At 39.0% G+C, this 21,214-nt stretch overlaps 1 long non-coding RNA gene across 2 annotated transcripts in view; it reads right to left on the bottom strand.

Annotated features, from left to right (window-relative positions):
- The window catches only part of LOC138105718 (uncharacterized), an 89,039-nt gene extending 71,555 nt beyond the window's left edge, over positions 1-17,484 (bottom strand). For both annotated transcript variants that reach the window (XR_011148638.1, XR_011148637.1), the window contains exon 1: positions 17,263-17,484. This is a non-coding gene — a long non-coding RNA (uncharacterized lncRNA). The remainder of the gene's footprint in view (positions 1-17,262) is intronic.
- Between the last annotated feature and the right edge of the window lie 3,730 nt (positions 17,485-21,214).

The raw sequence follows: 21,214 nt of genomic DNA on the forward strand, positions 1-21,214 counted from the left end.
TGCCTACTCTAGTGAGCAAAATGGCACTGATCCTGCTCTGCACCTGAGGAAAAGTCTCCCAGTGCAGCTTGCATCCACGCAGTCAAACTGTGCTCCCTTTTCAGTAGGACAGCTTTGTCCACAGGGCGTAGTTTATTAATCTAGACACAGCCCTAAAGGCCAGAACATCAGTGGAGCACATATATACAGGGCATATGTCAGTAAAAGTGACATTTGCAAGGTCAGGGTTGCAGAACACAGGGACACTCCACTTCAAACAAAGTGGAATTTGTAAGTGGAAAACAATAATGAGAATGACATACAAAATAGCTCTCAATCTTTTGGCTGTTCTAATGGAATCCGGCAAAAATTGCTGAGATAAGATGCTCAATATTTTATTATAAAGGCTGCACTTCAACCTTTTAAACAGTAATATACTATTTTAAAGTGTATTTTAAAAAATCTAAGAAAAGCTGAAGACGAAAAAGACCCAGACTGAGTTCAGGGGTTTTGATTAAGAGAAGAAAATGAGCCACTACAAATCCCTCCAAAAAACCCCTCAAATAAATCAACCCCAAAACCTACCCCCCTCAAAAAAAGAGAGAGAGAGAGAGAGAGAGAGAGAGAGAGAAAAAAAGAGAGAAAAGGCTAGAGAAAAGGGTTATTCAAAAGGGTTATTCTAGGTAGTTGATAGAACTGGCACTCAGATAATGCAACAGTGATCAAAGGTCATATAAATGGGACAGTTGCAATGTACATATGACAAAGATTTCATTTTGATCATGAGTTCATACATCAAGTGGCAAGTTTAAAAAGTCATTGTGTACAGCACATGAACTGTTTATATAAAGTGACGCTGTTATGGGAGCAGCAAAGCAGACATAATGTTCCATTAATGGGCAGAGAAGGTTATCCATGCATTTGCACCCAGAAGTCAAGGTCACAAATTTTCCAGAAATAAAAAGGACATCAGCTCTTTACAGGGGAGGAAGGAGATGGGGGAAGGATGTAAAATTCCCTGCCATTTTGTTTCTTTTTAATGTCTATTACCAACCACAGGATACATAGTGCTATTTTCACATGTGAAAGCTGTTTATTACACTAAAACTGAAGTTAGTGTACTAAACCATGTTTCACTGGCTGAACTTGATATCTGTAGACCCTGGGCTCAACACTACCACTTTGTTCCTTGAATTATTGATCATGGACACAAGGCCAACCAGGCAGCATGTAGACTGAGAAGGACACATGGTATAGCAGGCCAATTGGCATGACTAGTACAAGCAGAAACAGTTACTGGATCAATGAATTTAAGTTGTCCACATTTTATTTTAAAATTTTGAAGGGAGGTCAACACTGAAAGCTTAATAAATTACTGCAGTCTAGAGAACAATATGATTATTTCAGAGATAAATATTTCACAGCAAACAAGGGGTGAGGGGGAGAGAAATCTTTCCCAAGATTTTGTGGAAAAGGGAACAAAGGAAAGTTTAAATTACTGACAAAACTAGAGATAAAGGTTGATGAACAAATGAGTTAATGAAAAATAAATTAATTCTCATAAGTAATAGTCCTCCAACTCAGTCAGGAGAACAAGCAAGGAAAAAGCTTAAGAGGCAATTTCACTGTGGAAGAGATTGTGTCTTTGGACCAGTCGCTAATTAAAAATCAAGACCACCCAAAATATTCTAAATTCATAAGACTGCTTTTGGGAAAAGAAAGCAAAAGAAAAGCATCCAAAGTAAGTGAGCATGAATTTTCCAAACAAAAAAGTCTTTGTGCGGTTAATATCACTTCCTCAGTTACCTCTACCCAGGAAAAAGCTGTTGACCATATAGAGATCAATTCCTGAAGACCCAGCTGACTGACTCCCCTGCACAAAAACCACCAACACAAAAACCAAACAACACACATCTGTAACAACATAACCCCAGGTAATACTAATTGGAGGATTTAATTGAAAGCATGTTAAGAAAAACAAAAATATTTAAAAATTAGACTTCAAACTTCTGTGGCACTAGAAACAATGTAGCGGTACTAAAATGTTTTCAGTTTTAAAAAACTCTTACTTCATCACTTCCCTCTGTCTGTGAGCTCAGCCAGATAGGCAAAACAGAGTTAGAGTAGAACAATTTGTCTACCCCCATTTTTAAGAGGTTTGTTTGTTTGTTTGTTTTCCCAGAAAGCAAGTAGTCCCTCTGGGGAATTTCCACAGAGTAAAATTTCCCAAAAACACGTTTTGGCCAGAAGTTCCAAAACTACATAAGTAGAAATAAGCAACTTTGTCACAGAACATAATTACATGTGTTTGGACCATCAGGACTCAAATTATAAAAAACTAAATTGAAACTAGGCTGATCCAGTGTGGAAGCCATATACAGGGCACATCCAGAAGCCAGGATGTTTTTTAGTTTTATAAACACGTGTGTAATATCTAGAAGCATTCAAACTTTGAGGCATAAATGTTTCAAAAATGGATACAGTGAATGTTTGAGATGTGAAAATATGAAACCATTAGTATTTCCTGGCATTCTGTCGATAGCAAAGCACTTAGCCTAGAGGGAAAGGAATACCAGCTTATTTTGGAAGGTTTCCCTGAAAAGCTTGAGAACACTCTTGTTGGCAACCAAGCCCTGGAGCATGTCTGAAGAGCTAGAGCATTTTAAAATTGGTTAGAAAGTACCAGAGCAGTTATTTTATCTGGATAACCTTTGTTACGTGGCCAGGGCTGTATCTAGGTTCAGAGTATTCCCTCGAGCGTGCTCTGACCCAGCACCTGTTGACTCCAGGAGAGCCTCCAAGAATCCCATGGTATCATGGGCAGTAGCAAAGCCAATAGAAATAAGCAAGCCATAAGCTGCCACACTAGTTAGGAAAAGACTGAGAGGAAAGTATTTTAATGACCAATATAGTGCTATGCAGCATATATATTACAATTAATGTTCTGGTATTTTAAAGGATCAAATTAGACAACCATGCAGATGAAGTACCATATTTTGTGTCATGCAGGAGTATCACCTATTAAGGGATAACTACTTCTCTTTAGGAATCTATTCTGAAGCATCTAAATCCTTCTCCTGAGATTGTTTTAAGACAACACAGTAAGACGCAAACAAAATCCTGGTGTAGACCAGATGATTTAAAAAAAGATAAACTGCCTTTTCTCAGATTTGCAGAAACTACTCTTCAATGGCTAATAAATATGACCACAAGACTACAAACACCTGCTGAATTTTAGGTGTGTGTAACCATTCCTTCAGAGCAGTACTTTCCATAAAAGAAAAATTTTATCTTCTAGAGTCTCTTTCTGCCATCAAGTTCACTCAGAAGTCTGTCCTTAGCATATATTTTTCTCTAATTAGAAATATTATTTCAGTAAACTACTAGGCTAATTTCCCTACCTATTAACTTTTCAAAAGCAATGCATTTTATTTAAAACTTCCTTCTTAGGTCAGGTCAGCCCAAGTCATATGCCTGGGTCAAAACTTGGGAGCTTTCTGAGAGGTCAAAAAACCCCAACTCTCCTAGAATAAGAACTCAATATTTTAGGTCAAAGCACTTGATTTTACTGTAAGTTTAATTATCTATAAGACTTACTGTTAGATTTTTCCTAAACCTATTGGCATTCTTTTGACCTCTGCCTCACGTTTAAGATTCAAACTCTCAGAAGCAGGTTTTAAATTAGATGGTGGGGAAAAGTGAGACTTTCTGTATAAGAACCTGAGAACTCCTATTCATTGTCTGTATTGAGTATCTGACTCTGAAGGCAATACTGAAAGAAGATAAACCTCTGACTGATAAGGTTGCTAGTGGAATAGATCAGATAAATCACTTGACCTGAAATACTGCCCTGGACACTATCTCCAGTGCAGAAAGCTAAGAAAATTACTCATGACTGCAGATTGTTTAGTAGAAACTCAGAGAAGGAGACCCTGCATAAAGAGTGCTCCTGAATGAAAACAAAAGGAGAAATTCACAACCAAGTTTAATTTCCTCCTTTGGTATTACTCAAACATATTTACACATATGGGGGTAGTGGAAATTTTCACAATAAAAGAAAGGGAAAATTGGCCTTTGATGTCTAAATTTGTTTGCCTTATCTTGCAAGTAATATCATTATGCAGCTGGCTTATTAATCTGATAATATAAACTTAGAGAAAATATTATAAACTTATAAAAACATTGAGTCCACTGAAATGCTTCACTGAAGTGTTTATAGAATAGGACAATGGTATGAAATTGTTCTGAAAAAAATAATCAATTTAAAAATATTTTCACTTAGAAAGGGGGGGGGGGGGGGGGGGGGGGGGAGAGTTTTACCCATAGCACATTAAGCAGCACCAGGTCTGTGCTTCTTGCTTATTGTTACTTTTTGCTATGAACATCAAATCCTCCTTGCTCAAACCAGCAGTCCTTTCAAAGCTAGTGGAGTGACAGTGTTTTCCTACATCCAGCTTATGAGACATAGTCCTTGATTGCAAGAGGGCAGGGGAAGAGCAATGCTCATCACCAGATGCCACACTACAGTGACCATGACCAAAGGTGGCAAATCTCAGCAGCAGCTGCATTGGGCAAGGAGAGAACAGAGCAGAAAAGCAGAAGGTAACACCGAGTTGTGTCTCTGAGGCGATCTGGATGAAGTTGCTGAACAGCTACCAAGAGAGATTTTTGTTCCTATTTCATCACCTGGAGCATCTAGTCTTAAAGACTTCGCAGACTGGAAATCAAGTAAATGGAGAAATGACATTTGGCAGGGACTTAATGGCCAGGGGGGGCTTGAAGGAAAGAAACCAGCACCTGAGACTGCACTTAAGTTACTTCTATGCACTTCACACATACTCTGCAGCATTGTACTCATAGTTGACGTGGCTTTCCCAGGGGGGTGGTTTCGTGGTTTTTCTACTAAATTAATCATGTTATAAAGTAGGATAGTTACACAAACTTCTATTCATCTGGCTGTTTTTCTTTTTTTTACCAATGATTTGTTTTGAAAAAAGAGGAAGCAGTGCAGTTTCAGGATTTCACAAACTAGAGTTTATCTCTCTGGCTTGTAGATTATCAAGAGAAATTCCATCTAGAAGGACCATTTCTGGGCAATATTGTCCATTCTTGGATAAAAGTCTGATCTTAAGAAACAGGGCAAAGAATTCTCTACAAATTAAATCCTATTAAGTTTTAGTGGGTCTAAATACCTAATTCCCCTTTGTCATCATTTACTTCATTTTCTTTTTGAAATTTAATATTTTTAGTGCATTTTAAGTTAGCAGCTGTTAGTAAAAAACGCTTTGAATTAAACAGTGGGAATTTGAATATGCTTCCAGAAAAACCCTTAGCAGGGTCATCATCCTACATTAGAGGATAAGTTGTGCAACTACACACACTTGCCTTACAGTGTTTATAAGATTGCTTGAGTGCTATTTTTGTCAAGAAAATTGGAAAGATTAAGCCTATTAAACAGACAGTATTTCCCTCAAGAAGCACTAATTCAATAAAATGTACATAACCAAAAATCTAGAGGGACAAAATTATAAACAGGATTAAGGAGAGTGTGCCATGGACTTGAGTTAGAGAGGCAGAGCTGATAAGTTCCTTAGAAAGGCAATAAGCAGTACTTTCACACCAATTCCCTCATCTGAGAACACCCATTTCCTATCACTGAGCAGCAAGAACTATTCTGCAGCTAATAGCAACCTGTCTGAGCAAAACTATCTCATCCCTCAATCTCAGACTGGCCAGTTTTCATGGTCTGGATGATGCAGTTTTGCAACTCCTCTTTGAAGGAAATATCAATCCTGCTTTTGCTGCAAAAATCATCCAGCAACAAAATAGAGTATCATGCTTTAAAAAAAGAAGAAAAAAAGAAGAGCTAAGCCTGTTGCTATCTGCTGTTTGCCTTTGGGTTAGTTTCAGGGCAGCTTTCCTTTTAGACAGCTTCAGGTTAGAAAGTCCTACAAGAACTATTAAATGTGGAGAAATGCATACAACCTTTGACTTGGTAAGTCCCTAAGCCACAGATTGCTGAAAGCAATTGATGGAGTGGGAAAAGCTTCCATTTATGCCTGCCTACTCTCATATTCTTTCCCTAAATATCAAGAACTGGAAGCCCTCCAAACCACAGGAAGCTTGGCCCACTAAAGTGAGATATATACACTTTTGATGTCTTCTTCCACTCTTATATTTCTTAATTTAAATATTTTATGCTATCAAGCATGTCAAATCAATAAAACATGATTTCTCAGGTAATACATAAGGAAAGTTAGTATTAAAGCTCTACACTAATGAACCATTTCTGCAGCATATTTTCAAAAATCTCTCTTTGAAAATCTCTTAAATCTTAGTGTTTCTTATATTTCATCACCTGTAAATTTAATACCTTGTTCCCTACATACAGTGAAGGGTTTACTTCATTGTATTTAGCTTGATCAGGTGGAAAAATATACATATGTGAGAAGTGGCTATTAGAATAGCCATTTTTTAAGCATTAAACAAAAAAAAAAACACATCAACTTTATACTTTTCTCTAGGGCTCATCACTACAGAGTATTTATTGTCCTTGAGAGTATTGGTCATTTACACAAAACAAGTCTATACAACTGGTAAGATAGGCAAGTCACTTCAGAAAATTACTGTTTCAGAGATGCATTATCAAAGAAATAAGAAAATTAAAGAGTCATCAAAGAACCCAGTACTTTTAAAAACAAAATTGTCCCTTTCCCTGCCTAAATATATGGCTGCCTTTAGACTACAAATCTTCAGATGGGGTTTTTTGGTGAAAAAGTATAACTGGAAAATGTTGAAGACTTCCCTTGTGCAGTTTAAGTTCCTGCATGTTTCCACTGTTGGTCATATATTCCTATCAGAAGCACAGGAGCCCTAGCAGGGATAGTCCCAGCTGTAGCCAAGGGAATATCTGAGATGCTTTACTTTGTTAAAAAGCCAGCTCCCAAGAAAAGGCTAAGTTTGCTTTATGTAAAGCACAGACTCTGTCTGAAGAGCAGCTTCAGAAAGGATTTTTGCTTGCTCTATAAAAAGATAAATTTAGGAAAAAATCTTACCAGTCAAGGAATTAAGCAAATATTCGTCAGCATGCAGGTTAGGAATAGCTCTTTGTAATTCCATCTGTATTAGAATGTTTAATAGCTCATATGACATAAAATTAGCTACATATCTTGAGCACAACATCCAGAATCAAACCTGAATTTCCAGACTAAAAGAAACTGAGCTTGTTCTCCATTTTAACTGCAGTCACGCTCAAGGAGAGTCACCTATTATATATTTTATACCCTCTAATACCTGAAATTGATAAAAACTGCTAGAGCAAATAAGTGTCTAAAAAGAACATGTGTGGCTTCTTCCAGGAACAGGTATGTTTAGCAATGCATAGACAGGATTCATTCTGGCTGCATTTTTCTACTTTTGACTCCTATTTTTTGGATTTTAACAAGAAATCCAAAACAAAAGCAATTAAAAGTAATGTTAGCTAAACCACGAAGCTCAGATTACCTGGAGCAAGCGACAAAAATCCATCTCTTGCGAGAACTTTTGCAAGTGTGAGAGCTACGCATTTCCAAAAGAAAACTAGCTTTGGGAGAAGTTACACAGAAGAAATTATAACCCATTGGGAAGGGAACTCATCAGTGAATTGGAAGAAGCGAAAACAAAGAGCCCTCATTTCCAAGAGAGTCCATTCAGCAGGCTTGAGCTCCAGCATTTCTGCACTGGCTCAGATAACACTGGCTGTTAGGGATTTTGTTGTGGGATGCCTTTCCAGATGAGTTGAGTCAGACTGTCTCTCATGAACCTGTATCAAAAAGAGGAGGAACAGCCTAAGAGGCACCTTTGAGTTTCAGATTAATCCCTTCTCCAGGGGAGGAGAAGCACCTGCCATCAGTCTAGCAGGAGCAGAGCATGCTCAGGCCATTAAGCCTGAGCAACTGTGTGCTACAAAATCCATTTTGTCCAAATCTACAAAGTATGAGGAAAAGATCTGTTATCCTTTAACATCCTGCCACTAACAATATAGTTGCCAATACCTTCAGTTTATGCCTCAAATCTGTAAGAGTTCAGGATACTAAAGGATGAAAACATTTGGCAGATGGTACCAGAAAGGTCACTCGCAGTCTAGGAGGGAGGATGACTCTCTCCTCTCTTCTGGGAGCAGAGTAGAGCTACAGCTAAACTCAAGATACAAGGTCTTCAGAAGAGCATCTTCCTGAACAGCAAGCTACAAATTACATTACAGACAGCTTTGCTGCCTTTCTTTAATGAACAAGTAAATTGGTGTCAGTGAAACTCCTCATGACCTTAAATATTAGAAGCTACACAATGAAAATCAAAAAAATAAGTCATCTAAAAATCTGGTTTTTAGTACATGCTATGATCTTGGCTATAGCCATTAATTTTGTTCATTAGCAAATGAATAAAAGTCAGAAAAGGAACTGTTAAGCTCATCTAAAGCAAAGCAGCAAGCTTGTAGATGTTTTATGCTGCTTCTGAAGAAGATCAGTTCAGCTTTTCAATAATCTTTTATTCATTTTACAAACCAATAATGTTAAATTGAGTGAGCCACTTCTCTTTGCCACTCTCACTGCCAGTCAATCCCCTAAAATTTAATTGAAATCTTTTTTTTAAACTGAGTTTAGTAGGTATTAAATTCACAATTAATCCAGGTATCCCTCTTCAAGAAACAAATAATTAAAATACACAATTTTTAATCAGAGGAATTACCAAAATATATTTCAAAAATTTTAGTCAAGAAAGGTACTTCAACCAAAGATTATTACATAATACAAAAAAAAAAAATCTTTTGTTTAACATATTATGAAAAAACTATTTAAAAGAAAAGCTTCCAGCGTTCTCCAAATGAAACAAGGAATGAAAATGTTACTGGATTTTCCCCTGAACATTTTTCAAGAATGCGCTATTTCTCCTGATTGAAAAAACTGAGATTTTTCAGCAAGGACTTGATGATATCAACTTTATTCCTCCCCACCCCCTCAGTGACATCTAGTGAAACACCTGTGGAAACAAACCTTTGCATCAGATTTATTCCAGTCATGTTTGACATCTCTCTAGAATTCTAGAATTTCAAGGAAGAAATATAATGCTTTACATTTTCCTATAGTCTTCAAACTAAATTAATAAACAGTTATGCACCAGACTGTAAACTTCATGTTCTGGCGGTTTCAGCAAACAGTGAGGATGCCAGTCTCTGGGTAACATGATTCCTTACAAAGTTTAAGTATTTACAGTTCCAAATAGATAATCTTAAACCTAGATGACTGGATAATTACTGAAAAAAATCAAAATATGGCACACTAAGCCCAAAGTCTCCCATCAGCAGTTAGGACATGAAGAAGAAGTGATAAAAAAATGCAAGTACTACATTTATAGTTACATGCCACAAGTACACTTCCTTTCCTCAGCTGTATGCATTCCAAAGTATGACTAATGACATAGTGCACCCTTGGTGAGACTGCTGGGGATACTGAACTGGGAGGTGCTGTTGACTCTCTGGATAGACAATATGCCTTACAGGAAGATATAGAGAGATTTGGGCAATCATTAACAGTATGAAATTTAATAAGTGCAAATGCTGGATTCTGCGCGTGGGACAGTAGTGCAAGGCACAAGTATAAACTGGGAGATGAGTGGCTGGAGAGCAGCCCCGCAGAAAAGGATCTGGGGTTGCTGGTTGGCAGTGAGCCCTGTCAGCCCAGAGGGCAAACCCCATCCTGGGGTGCAACAGCCACAGCATCACCAACTAGTCAGAGGTGATCATCCCACTGTAATCAGCATTGGTGTGGCCTCTCCATGGACACTGAATGCAGTTCTGGGTCCCACCATTGAAAAAGGATGTAAAGGTCCTTGAATGCATCCAGAGGAGGGCAACAAAGCTGGTGACAGGGCTGGAAAGGATGTCCTGTGAGAAGCAGCTGAGGACTTTGGGACTGTCTAGTTTGGAGAGCTGGAGGCCGAGGGGCAATCTCATTGCTCTCTGCATCTTCCTGAGGAGGGGAAGCGGGGAGAGAGTAGCTGATAGACACGTGGGAATGTGTCTGCATCTGCTATCTGCATCAGGAGAGGTTCAGACTGGACATGAAAAAGTAATGAGAGGGTGGTCAAACACTGCAGCAGGTTTTCTAGAGAGGTGGTTGATGCTCCATGCCAGTCAGTGTTTAACAGGCACTGGAAAAATTACTTTAATACTGTGCTTTAACTTCTAGTCAGCCCTGAAATGGTCAGGCAGTTGGACTAGGTGACCATTGTAGGTCTCATCCAACTGGATCTACTCTATTAGATCAATTAAAACACCATTTAATAATTTTTTTAAAAAGTCAGCCAGTGACATAGACACTAGAAAACACCCAAGTTTTTCCCATGCAGACCTAACTTTGACCTCTAGTTCTATGCACTATGCAACATGATTAATTTGCCTGAACACACACTGTATAAGATGAAAGGGATCATGGTCCTGTTGCAGAATGGAGGAAGTAAGGAGAAGCATTGTTTTTTTAAAGCTATGACCTCTTCCTCATTCAGGATTAAATCATTCTGTCTAATCAGTGATTCAGAAAGGAACATGTAACCAAAGGAAAGATCCTCATATTTACAAGACTCACTCAGCTATTCAGGAAGAGACTCTATCTAATTATAGTTGGCCCTTTGACATATACAGGATGAGAAAGGAGATCATGAAGCACAGTGAAATGTTAGTCATTCACACACACATCTCTTTTTCTGAATTCCTCTAATCATTTTTCCTATTTTTCCTGCATGCATTGACCCTCCACACATTTACCCATTTTTCTTGCTGTCTGCTACTCTGGTTTTTGCTATGTAAGTGTCTTTTTAAAAAATCCTGTTATGCAGTAAAATCTGACGGTAAAACAGCAGCCAAGAAAGTCGGAGGGACCAGTGATGTAGTCAATGGTGACAGGGGCAAAAGGAAACTGTTCCTTGCTGTTTCCCAGCTACTGCAGAGGTGCAACAGATGCACCTGAAAGCTTCACCAGAGTAACTGAACTGACAGAGAGAAGCTGCTGAGTAACTTGTCCAGTGGAAAAGGATGTTCTACTGCCTGGCAGCGGCAGGACCAACAGATAGGAAGCTCAGCAGCGGTGGTGGCTTGATGCAGAGAGCATACAGTAGAGTTCAGACCTGTTAGATAAAGTGTATTTTGCTGCCACAAAGCAAAAGAGACTCAGACCCAGAGAGAATGATTTCAAAAGCAGCAAAGTCAGAGGTTTGGAAAGAAGAGTTTTGAGCATCTTTCAGTTACTAAAATCAAAACTGAAAGATTAGATACCTAAGACAAAAAGCAATGCATGGAAATGAAAAACAAGTTTTGCATGGCCTGTTAGAACAACACACTGAACAAAACAGAGATTACTTTCACTTCTATTTAAGGTCTTTTTTGTTCAAATCAGGAGTTTCTGGCCTTTCACTGACAGAACATTAGAATACTGAAAACTGAATCCTCTTTTACTGAGTGGAATAACATGGACTGTTCTGGAAGAATTAAGATAACAAAAACCTCATATATACTCCAGTGACACTATGCTAAAAATCAAGCATTTGGCAAATTGGCTAACTGATAACAGAGACCAAAATATTTCTCTTGAATAGCATGCAGGAGGAAAGGGTTGGACAATATTAATCTAATTTTTTATTCACAGGCAGCTGGAGGCATTGAGCCAGATCCTTTGTCCACATAAGTTTCAGTAGTGTTGTGGCCAACTACTCTTCTGTGCCATAAAAGTTTCAAGTCTCTGATGAATGGCAATAAATTAATTATAAGCAGGCCACTATTTTTCATTACCTAATATCCATATTTGCAATAAAGCACAAAGGATTTAAGCATGAATTCACTGCAAATGAATAGTCATGCAAAGGAGGACTCCCTACTGCCTCAGTGTCTCAAAGGTGGATCAAATAGAGATACATTACAGCCCACATGGTCAAGGAAATAAATCCTTAGTTATGCACTCTTTTTCTGTTGATGTTTCCCATTCTGCTCTTTCAAAAGCAAGTAGACCTCTTAAAAAGCACACCTCCAGCCTTTCTCATCTTGCTCTCACACCCTGTACTGCACAGGGTTTGCTTGTTTAACAACCTACCCAACACCAAACGGAGACAACACTGGTTGATTCCTGAAGCTGATTCTGTAGTCAAACATCAAACCTGACCAGCCTTTAAGATTTCCTCTCCTTATACCAGTGCCCTACTGGCATGGTCTAAACAATATCGGCATTCCCATTCCTCCTGATCTACACCAGCCTTCACATCAGCCTCTTCATAGTGACCTACCAGATGTGATAGGACTACCCCATCAAGAAGTATACCTGGATCATGCTTAAAGGTCAGGCTGTCACCCTCATTCTAGCTTTGGAACAAAGATGTTTCCCTGGCTCAGTTGAAAGCAACACCCTTGCATTTCTAGGTTAGGGAATTCATAGAAATAAGTCTCAGGTCTTAAACTAGACCAACCCTTAGATTCCCACATGGCCATTTTAAATTTAGTTCTGTAAAAGAGCTCCACAAGCTTGCAAGGATTCCTGAAGCAATTAGCAATATTATTTACCTATACAAAGTATATCTACCAGTAAGTATTTATAGGTCCGAAGGATATTTTATTGACAAAGTCAATTTATTTTAGTTTATGTCTTCACTGACTAAGATTCCTGTACAGAGAACTTAGAAAATATTTAGTTGCTAAATTCCTTGCTTGAAATATATAGCCCTGTAACATTCAGGACTCCATTAAAAATGTAAGACCCTGGAATTCACAAGTGTCAGGAAAATGTTGCCAAACTCTATTAAGCCAGTAAAGATTCTTTGGAGTTAAAAAGGTTTAGGCTAGATTTCTTGAAATGATCCTGTTGATCTGATGAGATAGCACACCTTTTACAGCCATAAAACAAAAAAATTAATACTTTGTCTACCTATAATGCAATACCTTCCTCAAGCACTTTCAGACAAGAGTTCACCTGCAGACCTTTAGCCTAAAGTTCGTGATAAACCTGTTTTGCACAAATCAAGATGTTTGATGTCAGTCAAACTAAGCAAATGCTTATGTTCTGTAAGACAGGTATTCACATTTACAGCACTTCATACTGTAAAATACCAGTTAAGATAATGTCTACTAAAACAAATACAGGTTTCAGGGGAAGGTAAGAGGTACTTTTTAGCTCTAAGACAATTCCTTTTATTTTTTTCCCTTACAATAGATGGAACACGCTTGTTTTTAAGGTCTCATTTTTACACTTACAGCACAAAATCCTAGCAGAGCACTTCACATGGATGTGACAGATTTAGATCCTGTAATCACACTAGATACAGCTCTCCTTATTGGCATCAAGGAAAACACTTTTTCCTCCCCACACCTTGGGATCCCCTTTTGTAAAACAGACTTACAATATTTGCCTCCATTACAAATTACTGAGAGCTGTTGACAGAAGAGTAGTATGTAAGAATACAGCAATAGTTTTAGGAAGAAATTGAAGTACGTTCTTTTTAAAGTACAAACTATGTGCATCAGATTTTTTTTTAAATACTGATTGTAAAATAAATACCCTTCTTCTTTTCTTGGCTTTCAATCTTGTCAGACCACAATGAAATGAGAGTTGGTCACCACTCTGCAGTGACATTTCAGCATGTACAAGAAACACAACCCAAAAGCAGATTTGGCTGTCTTTTTTAAAAATGACTGCCAAAGTTCCCCTGTAAATTTTAACACCACTCACATAAAAAGTTCATTTCCTCTTTTACCTTCCAGATCCCAGTAGCTATGATCCCTCTAATATTAGATGATGAGGATGGCTACCTCCAGAGACAGATTTATTTCCTATTTGCTGCTGTACACACCATCATTTTCAAACATAAAAAACTGGGGCTTGAACACAAAGCCACATAGGACCAAAGAAGGAGCTTATTTCTGAAAACCTGTGTTGAAGAAGGTCCCTTCACAGCAGTAAAGCTTACACTAGGTAATAACTAGCTTCATAACCAAATCTCCAAAGCAATGATCTCATTCTGAAAGGCTGTGCTTCTCATTGCCAGGTCTGGGGTTCAGCCATCCATATTCATGAATTGTACCAAAAAAATTATCCTGCAGAATACAGCTTTTTAAAGGCTGCTGTAGGTGCTAGGTTTTTCTGACAATACTAACAGCATTTACAAAGAGTTTTGTGTTATGTTTCTCCTATCCACGGGATGAAACACCTGCAGACTCCAGCACATCTGGAAGGCTCTCACAAGATCCTGTCTTCAGTATCAAAGTGGCAACACACCAGTAAGTCTCTCCATATACCAGTGTCCATGGGCACAACTGACCATTTAACTTAGGCACTGAACTAATAGACCTTAATAGAAACCCTTTGATTTATGCAGAAATAAATTCAAAAGACAAATAGGAACACAGGTTGCTGCATCACTCCATCCTCCTTAGATCCTGAAGGAAAATACCCATTATCCTGACTGACCAAAATAGCATGACTCTTGAAAAGAACAGATTAGGGTACAACTGAGAGTCACTGCTCTCAGAGCCCTGACCTAGACATGAGAAGGCACAGTCCTCCTCTCCCAGGAAAATTACCATTTAAAACCAGCTGACAGCTGCCACAGAAAAATAAAAGCAAAAAGTTTGAATTTGAAAACTTTTCAAATAGCCTTGTGAACAGGACTTATATAAATTGCAGGCAGCCAGTCCTGAGCTTCAGACATACACATACAGTGTTTTGTATCACTGCTCTGAAGGAAGACTGCTGAGCCAAAGTAAATGTCTCCAATGATAATGCTGGAACTTTGTAGTTTAATCTCCAGGTCCACACTCTCTGGGAGAATTCAAGCTGCACACTAACAAAATCATGTGCAAAATAGTTTAGAAATATCTTACTGTTTGATCCCTAATGAAGTCTACTACTAATGTGACCTCTAATAAATCAGGCTGCAAACAAGTTCCAGCTGGCCCTCTGAGACAGTCATATCTGGTTGCTACACCAGCACAAATCCAATGACTCCAGACATACTTAAAACAGTGTGCAGAATCTGTTCCAGAAAGTTTAGGAATCTCTATTAAGACTGTGACATTTCCAAGATTATTGTTCACCAGTTACCACCAAGAGACTAGCAATGAGCACTCAGAAGATAACAAACTGAGTGCTATGGGTAAACTCACTCAGAAATTGTTTCACAATACAAAAATATGAACCTTGTTAAGGAAATTAACATAAAGAACTTCTGAAGTGTTTTCCAGATGTTTGCATTAATAAACAGAAAATCTCTTGTGTTCTATTGAGGAAAAAAATTGCATGATATGAATAATTTCCTTTGTTTAAAGTGAAAGAGGAGAAAACATCCAAGAACTAATTTTAAAATAGGTACAAAGGCTAATTTTATCACTTTAAAAAGCCAGAGACTGATGATCTGTATGCACATGAATTTACATATTTATAAATGCTCACAAAAAAAGTAAATTCAGGGGGAAAAAAATCCAAAAAAACCAGCAGAATGGACTGATATAGTCACGAAATACCTTCAGCATTTTAAAGTACTTTCAAAGAAAAACGGAAGGAAAACCGATGAAAAACTGAGACTGGTATTAAGATTTCCCACATAAAATTTCGTCTTCACACTTTGAAGATTTTTCTCCCAAGTAGATCTGTTTGTGGTCTTTTTTTTTAAGGTTAAAATGGCTGAATCATCTCAAAACAGAGGAAAATATTACATTGTCAGTAGAATAATAATAATAACAGACATTCACTGACATAGGATGCTGCCTAGGGCCAGACAGTATATGACAACTGCATTAACAACTGCAGCAGTACCAAGGGACTGCCAAATCCCCAAGCTCTGTGTGAGTTCTTTCTCCTCTTCCTCCTCTCATGAGTCAACCTTTTGCAAAAGCTATGAGGAGAACATGAGTTAACCCTACATTTCTCTCTCCTGTGCCTGAATACGAAGGATCTTACCAGAGGGCTGCCTCCTTTCTTCACCTAGCTAGCACTTTACTCTGCAAGAATTCCCATTAAAACCTCAGGAGGCTTTTCAGCAATTAACACAGTGGGAATGGTAGTAATCAGCCTGCAATGGGGTCGTGCAGCAGCCTATTTGCCGACAGGAACACAATGCAATTGCAATCATTAGTAGAAAGCTTTGGAAAAAGCTTGAAAGCTTTCCAAGTCACTCATAATGCTGTGATTGTGTGCAGCTCCTGGCTAGGAATCCCTACAAAGCTGCATAGCACCTGAGCTGGCCAGTTAAAGCACCATGAGGAGCAAACATGAAACACATTAACCTCCAAAGCACTGGCTGCAAACAATTACCAAGAGGCTCTCATTGCCTTTAAGAGACCTCATGCAAACCCGAGTTTCCCCATGTCTGTTTTCATCTATACCAGCATTAAAGAAGTTAGCCTCTGGCATGTATTTTATCCTCAGTCTTTGTTTGCAAACACCACATTTTGAACAAGACCTCATCATGTGGTGGGATTTATACTTTTTTTCCCGTTTTTTCTTAGCAGCTTCCTAAACCAAGCCCCGAAGAAACACTTGGAAGTGGGGTGTTTTAGCACAGATACTGAAAATATTTATCAGAAAGTTTTCAATACTGGAATAACAAGAAAATTGTTACCTAGTACCTACCAATTCAAAGTTTTGGAAAATAGGAAAGGTATTTTTTAACTGATTTGAAAGGGAATATAAATCATAATTGTTTCAAAGGGAGGAGAAAAAGATTGTATTTCCCAAAGTCAGGCGTATTGATTAGACTTCTAAGTACATTATAGAGCTAAAAGCTGTATCCAACAGCTTCCACATATTTGCTGACTCTGCAGGTCATTTCAGACAGCACTGCTTATATCTTTACCATAGAAGTGCCCATTTTCAAGGTCACCAAAACTACTTTTGCTGAACTTTAATAGTGCATCTGCACGTGCTAAATCCTGGATATTACACTATTGACTTAAAGAAAAATTACTTTTCAGCTTGACTACATCACGTTCACTGAAATTTATGTGCTCTGCTGAGGTGCCCCTATTGGAGCTACTCAGCAAGGTGAAAGTTTTGGATGAGTTTTGAAAGCATCTACTTGTACAATCAAGCTCAACTTCCCTCATGTGTATTCCAGCTGCTTTTCTGTGCCAGGTAAGGAATTATCAGAGCAAAGCTGTTTCACGAGGTCACTCCCAAGCTTGACTCCCTGCTGTCCCTAAGGACACAGAGAGGGACAGATTTTTGCCAGGCAGTGCTACACTTAAAACAGAAATGAGGTTGTTACTGTTACCTGAGGAACTCAAGTGGCTGGCTCCACCGCATTCCGCCTTTGAAGAGAACTGGAGCAAACCCACAGGGAGCTGTAACTACTCCCTGCATTTCCCCATGTCTGCAGCACTCGCAGGAATAAAGGACTGTCTAACCAGAATTTTTCCATAATACAAACCTCCCTGTGACTAAATACAATTTAAATCCAAGCACCTGTTTCTGTCAGGGCCCTGAGGATGCCTGCAGGCTGTCATTGCCCTGAGTGGCTTCAGCTGGGGGCCACCACCCACTCGTGCCCTGCCTGCTACCCAGGGCTCCTTTTAAACTCAAAGACAGCAGCCAGGTCTGGCCTGGGTGGTGTTATAGGTGTGCCTGTCTCCTGCCTGGACCATATTCTCCCCATCCAGAGCTGTCGATAACTCCAGTCACAGCAACCAGTTCCACCCTGCATGTGTGTAGCCCCCTGACTAATTTAGAGGGGGGAAAAAAAAAGGCTTGTATTCTAAACATTAAAACTCAGTCTCTTTAATCAGCTGAAGTGAAGTGTCACGACCAATGTCACTGCTTTATGTGAATGCTTAAAGACTGATCAAATAAATTCTTTTTGGTAGCCACACAGAGTGACTTTTTGAGACCTTTTACTTTAATAATTCTGCCTAGACCTTCATAACAGGAGCTATCATGGACTTCAGAAATAGAAACATATGTTCCTCCCTGGAGGAGATGAGGAAAGATTAAAAAGCTTGCTAGGAGGAGAACTTTCAACAAAATTACGCACAGGCTTTTCCTCCATTATCTGCTCCGTTCCCGTGAGCTGGTACAATCTCCTGTGGACAGGTACAATCAGGATTTTTCTTTTCAGCTCCACAGTGTAAATGATGGGGTAGAAATGGGCTGTATGTTGACTTAGAAACACTAAGATTGGTCCAGGCACACAATCTGCACAACACCAAACGGCCCTCAACACGCTCCCTGTTCCCTAGCTCAAAATTGCATTTGCACATATCTTGTACAGATATTTCCCAGTGCCTAAGATATTTTATATCACTAGCTGATACATAATGTACTGTCAAATGGCAGCAATTTGGCTATTTTGCCTGAAGTCAAGTTGGTTACAAAGATTGCTCTGCTTCAGAAAATTCTTGACACACCAATTTACTATCTCATTATGTTCCTACTCTTTAGAGATAATACAGTCACATTAAATGCTCATTAACATTGAGATTAAGGAAAAAAAATTAACCCCACATGCTATGTTTTTCTCTCCGCTTCTTAAATGGCTCATGTCCTAAACATTTTGATTTTTATCTCATGTACATGTCAACTAATCATCTTTGCTCCAGTAGTAAGGAGCACTGAACAATGTATCTGATAAAGCTTATTAATCAGATGGGCTTTCCCTTGGGAGATAAATCATAGAAATACTTTATAAAAAGTACTTTTTTTAATAAGAAGATAAGAATGGAAGAGGAGCAGGGAAAAAAAGTAACAGCATTAGGAAAAGAATTAGTGATCTTCCATGTGCCTAGTTTTCCAACAGAACTGAGACTAATAGCACCACAGGGGCCACAAGCTTCATTTCTTCATGATTTTCGTGTGGATACTGGTCACATGTACATGTGTATTTTTTACCAAGAGACGCACATAGCCCTGGCAAGAAACTATGGCAGGTTGATTTGAGTTTGGGAGGGAGATTTGAGGAAAACTCTGCATACATATGCTTATATAGCTTCTCTTCTTCATGCTAAGTAACTTTGTCAACTTATTCACCTCATTTCCAATGTACCAACCAATCTTTCCTAGTAAATACTAAGTACTCTTTCAAAAGTTTATATACTAGAGGTGTCTTTTATGCTTTACCAGGTTGTGAGCCTTAAATCCTTAATACAGCAGAGCACAAACATGTGTTTAACTTTATGTACAAGAAGTTAAAATTACCAAAATTAGCATTATTTTTAGGGTATTTTGGCAACAGTGTGTGAGGGAGGTGCGGTAAAGAAAAGCCATTTGCACAGTTCCTAGTTGCTTTGCACTGCACTGGGTTAATAACTCAAAAAATTATTGTATAGAGAAGCATAACCATCAGGTTTTAAATAGAACAACATCAGGAACTCTAGTATGAGCTCTAATAGACTTGAAATAGTACATTGTCTTCCCAGAACTTATTTTTTGCCTACCAAAAGACTGCCTACATGATGAATGTCCTGAAGGCGCTTTATTCCTTAACTCTCCGCTCAATGCCCAAGGACGCTGTGCCTCTAAGATGGACCCGGGGCGGGGGCCACGGGACCAAGTGTGGGGCAGTTTAAGGGCTGTGCCCAAAGGCTCGGGGGCTCAGGGGCTCGGTGGGGCTCAGGAGGGAGTGCGCCGGGAGTGCTGTGCTGCTTTTTGGGTTTCTTTTGTGTTCCAGGTAGCTGGGAAAAGGTTCTGTTGGGTTTTTCCTTCTTTTTTCCCTTTCCTTCCCCTTGCCTCACTGCCTCCCTTCCCTCCTCGCCAGTCCAGGGAGCCTGCAGGGGTGGTCCCGGCTGGTCTGAGCCTGCGTGTCTGTTCCCTCTCTGGGAATTTGTTGTATTTTGAGGGGGCTTTTTAACCTGTTCTGCCCTGTTTTGTTCATGTGTTAATAAACAGTTTGTTTCTTTTTCCCACTTTCACTCCTTGTGACCCATTTGTCTCATTGATGGAGGAAAAGGGGAGGAACACTCATTCCAGAGTGTTTCCTCCTGAAGTTTTGTCTCAAAAACCAAAACAATGAATTACACACACAATGAGGAATAAAACTGTATAAACATAACCATCTATCCAAAGAGCACTCAAACACATGAAAAACCTCAACATGAAGTATTGAGCAGTTGGATTTTCCAAAGTCTTCATTTTGGAGGAAAAAAACCCCCACCACCTGATCAGACAGCAAGCTCACTGCTATTGAAGGAAGAAGTGCTGGAGTTAAGTTCTCACGGTATTTGCTTATAAAAGCCTGGGGATGGGGAAGAGGGCAATGATGGAAAAAGTCCCCTCTGGACTAAATAGTAGAAATGTCTGCCTAAGTAATAGAAGCTTGTATTTATAACAACAATTGCTGTCCAAGATTAGCACTCAGGAGCAAGTAGTTAATCAAGCTGCCCTTACCAGTTTGGTATTTCACAGCAGCAGAAGTTACAAGCAGAGTAAACCGGCACTGAAGGGCCAAATTCTTCTGGAAGCACATATCAGGACTCTTCCAGAATAACTCAACATGATCTTCAGCCAGGTGCAATGTAGCAGGAAGGGAAATGTGGCCCCTGTCACCAAGTACAGACATACAGATACTTTTACCTGAGCTGCAGTTCTGGCTCGTGTTATTGAGGAAGGGTTCATGGACAAGTCTCAGAGCATCCACTCCTAGCCTTTTCAGGCATAGTATATTTTATAGGAGGCCACAGACACAAATAAGCCAAACAGGGAGATTAGAAAGCAACTTATCTGTTTGGCACAGATTTTCATTGGTGTGAGGCCCTGAGGACCAGCAAGGATTTGCCACAATAGGCTGCTGACAGCTTTTCTTCTGCAGTATATTGTCCTGGGGTCAGACTGAATGCCTTTTTGCTGCCTTTCTGCTTCTCCTGGGGAGCAATTGCTTAGAAAAATATCCCTTTACTTGACAGGTTTGTAACACAAACAAAAAAATCCATCCTCGTTGTGCTTATTGAACTGACTCTTGGGAATCAAACAGTGTAAGACTAATAGTGTCACAGAGCCACCAACCACACCAATGTAAACTTAAGAGCACATGAGTGATAGCTGAGTGGGGATAGCCTGGTGCAATAAATGAATGAAACTTACTTCTTTTTTTTTTTTTAATCTTATACAGACACTTCATTTTACAATTAGCAATTAATTCCTTCTGCATGCAGAAAGCAGGCCAGAATAACTAACTGTAAGAATTTCATTTGCACACCCCTGTATGCTAAACCTCGAGTCATTCTGCAGATCAACAT

Source organism: Aphelocoma coerulescens, chromosome 2 (genome assembly GCF_041296385.1).
Source record: "Aphelocoma coerulescens isolate FSJ_1873_10779 chromosome 2, UR_Acoe_1.0, whole genome shotgun sequence".
Classification (NCBI taxonomy): domain Eukaryota; kingdom Metazoa; phylum Chordata; class Aves; order Passeriformes; family Corvidae; genus Aphelocoma; species Aphelocoma coerulescens.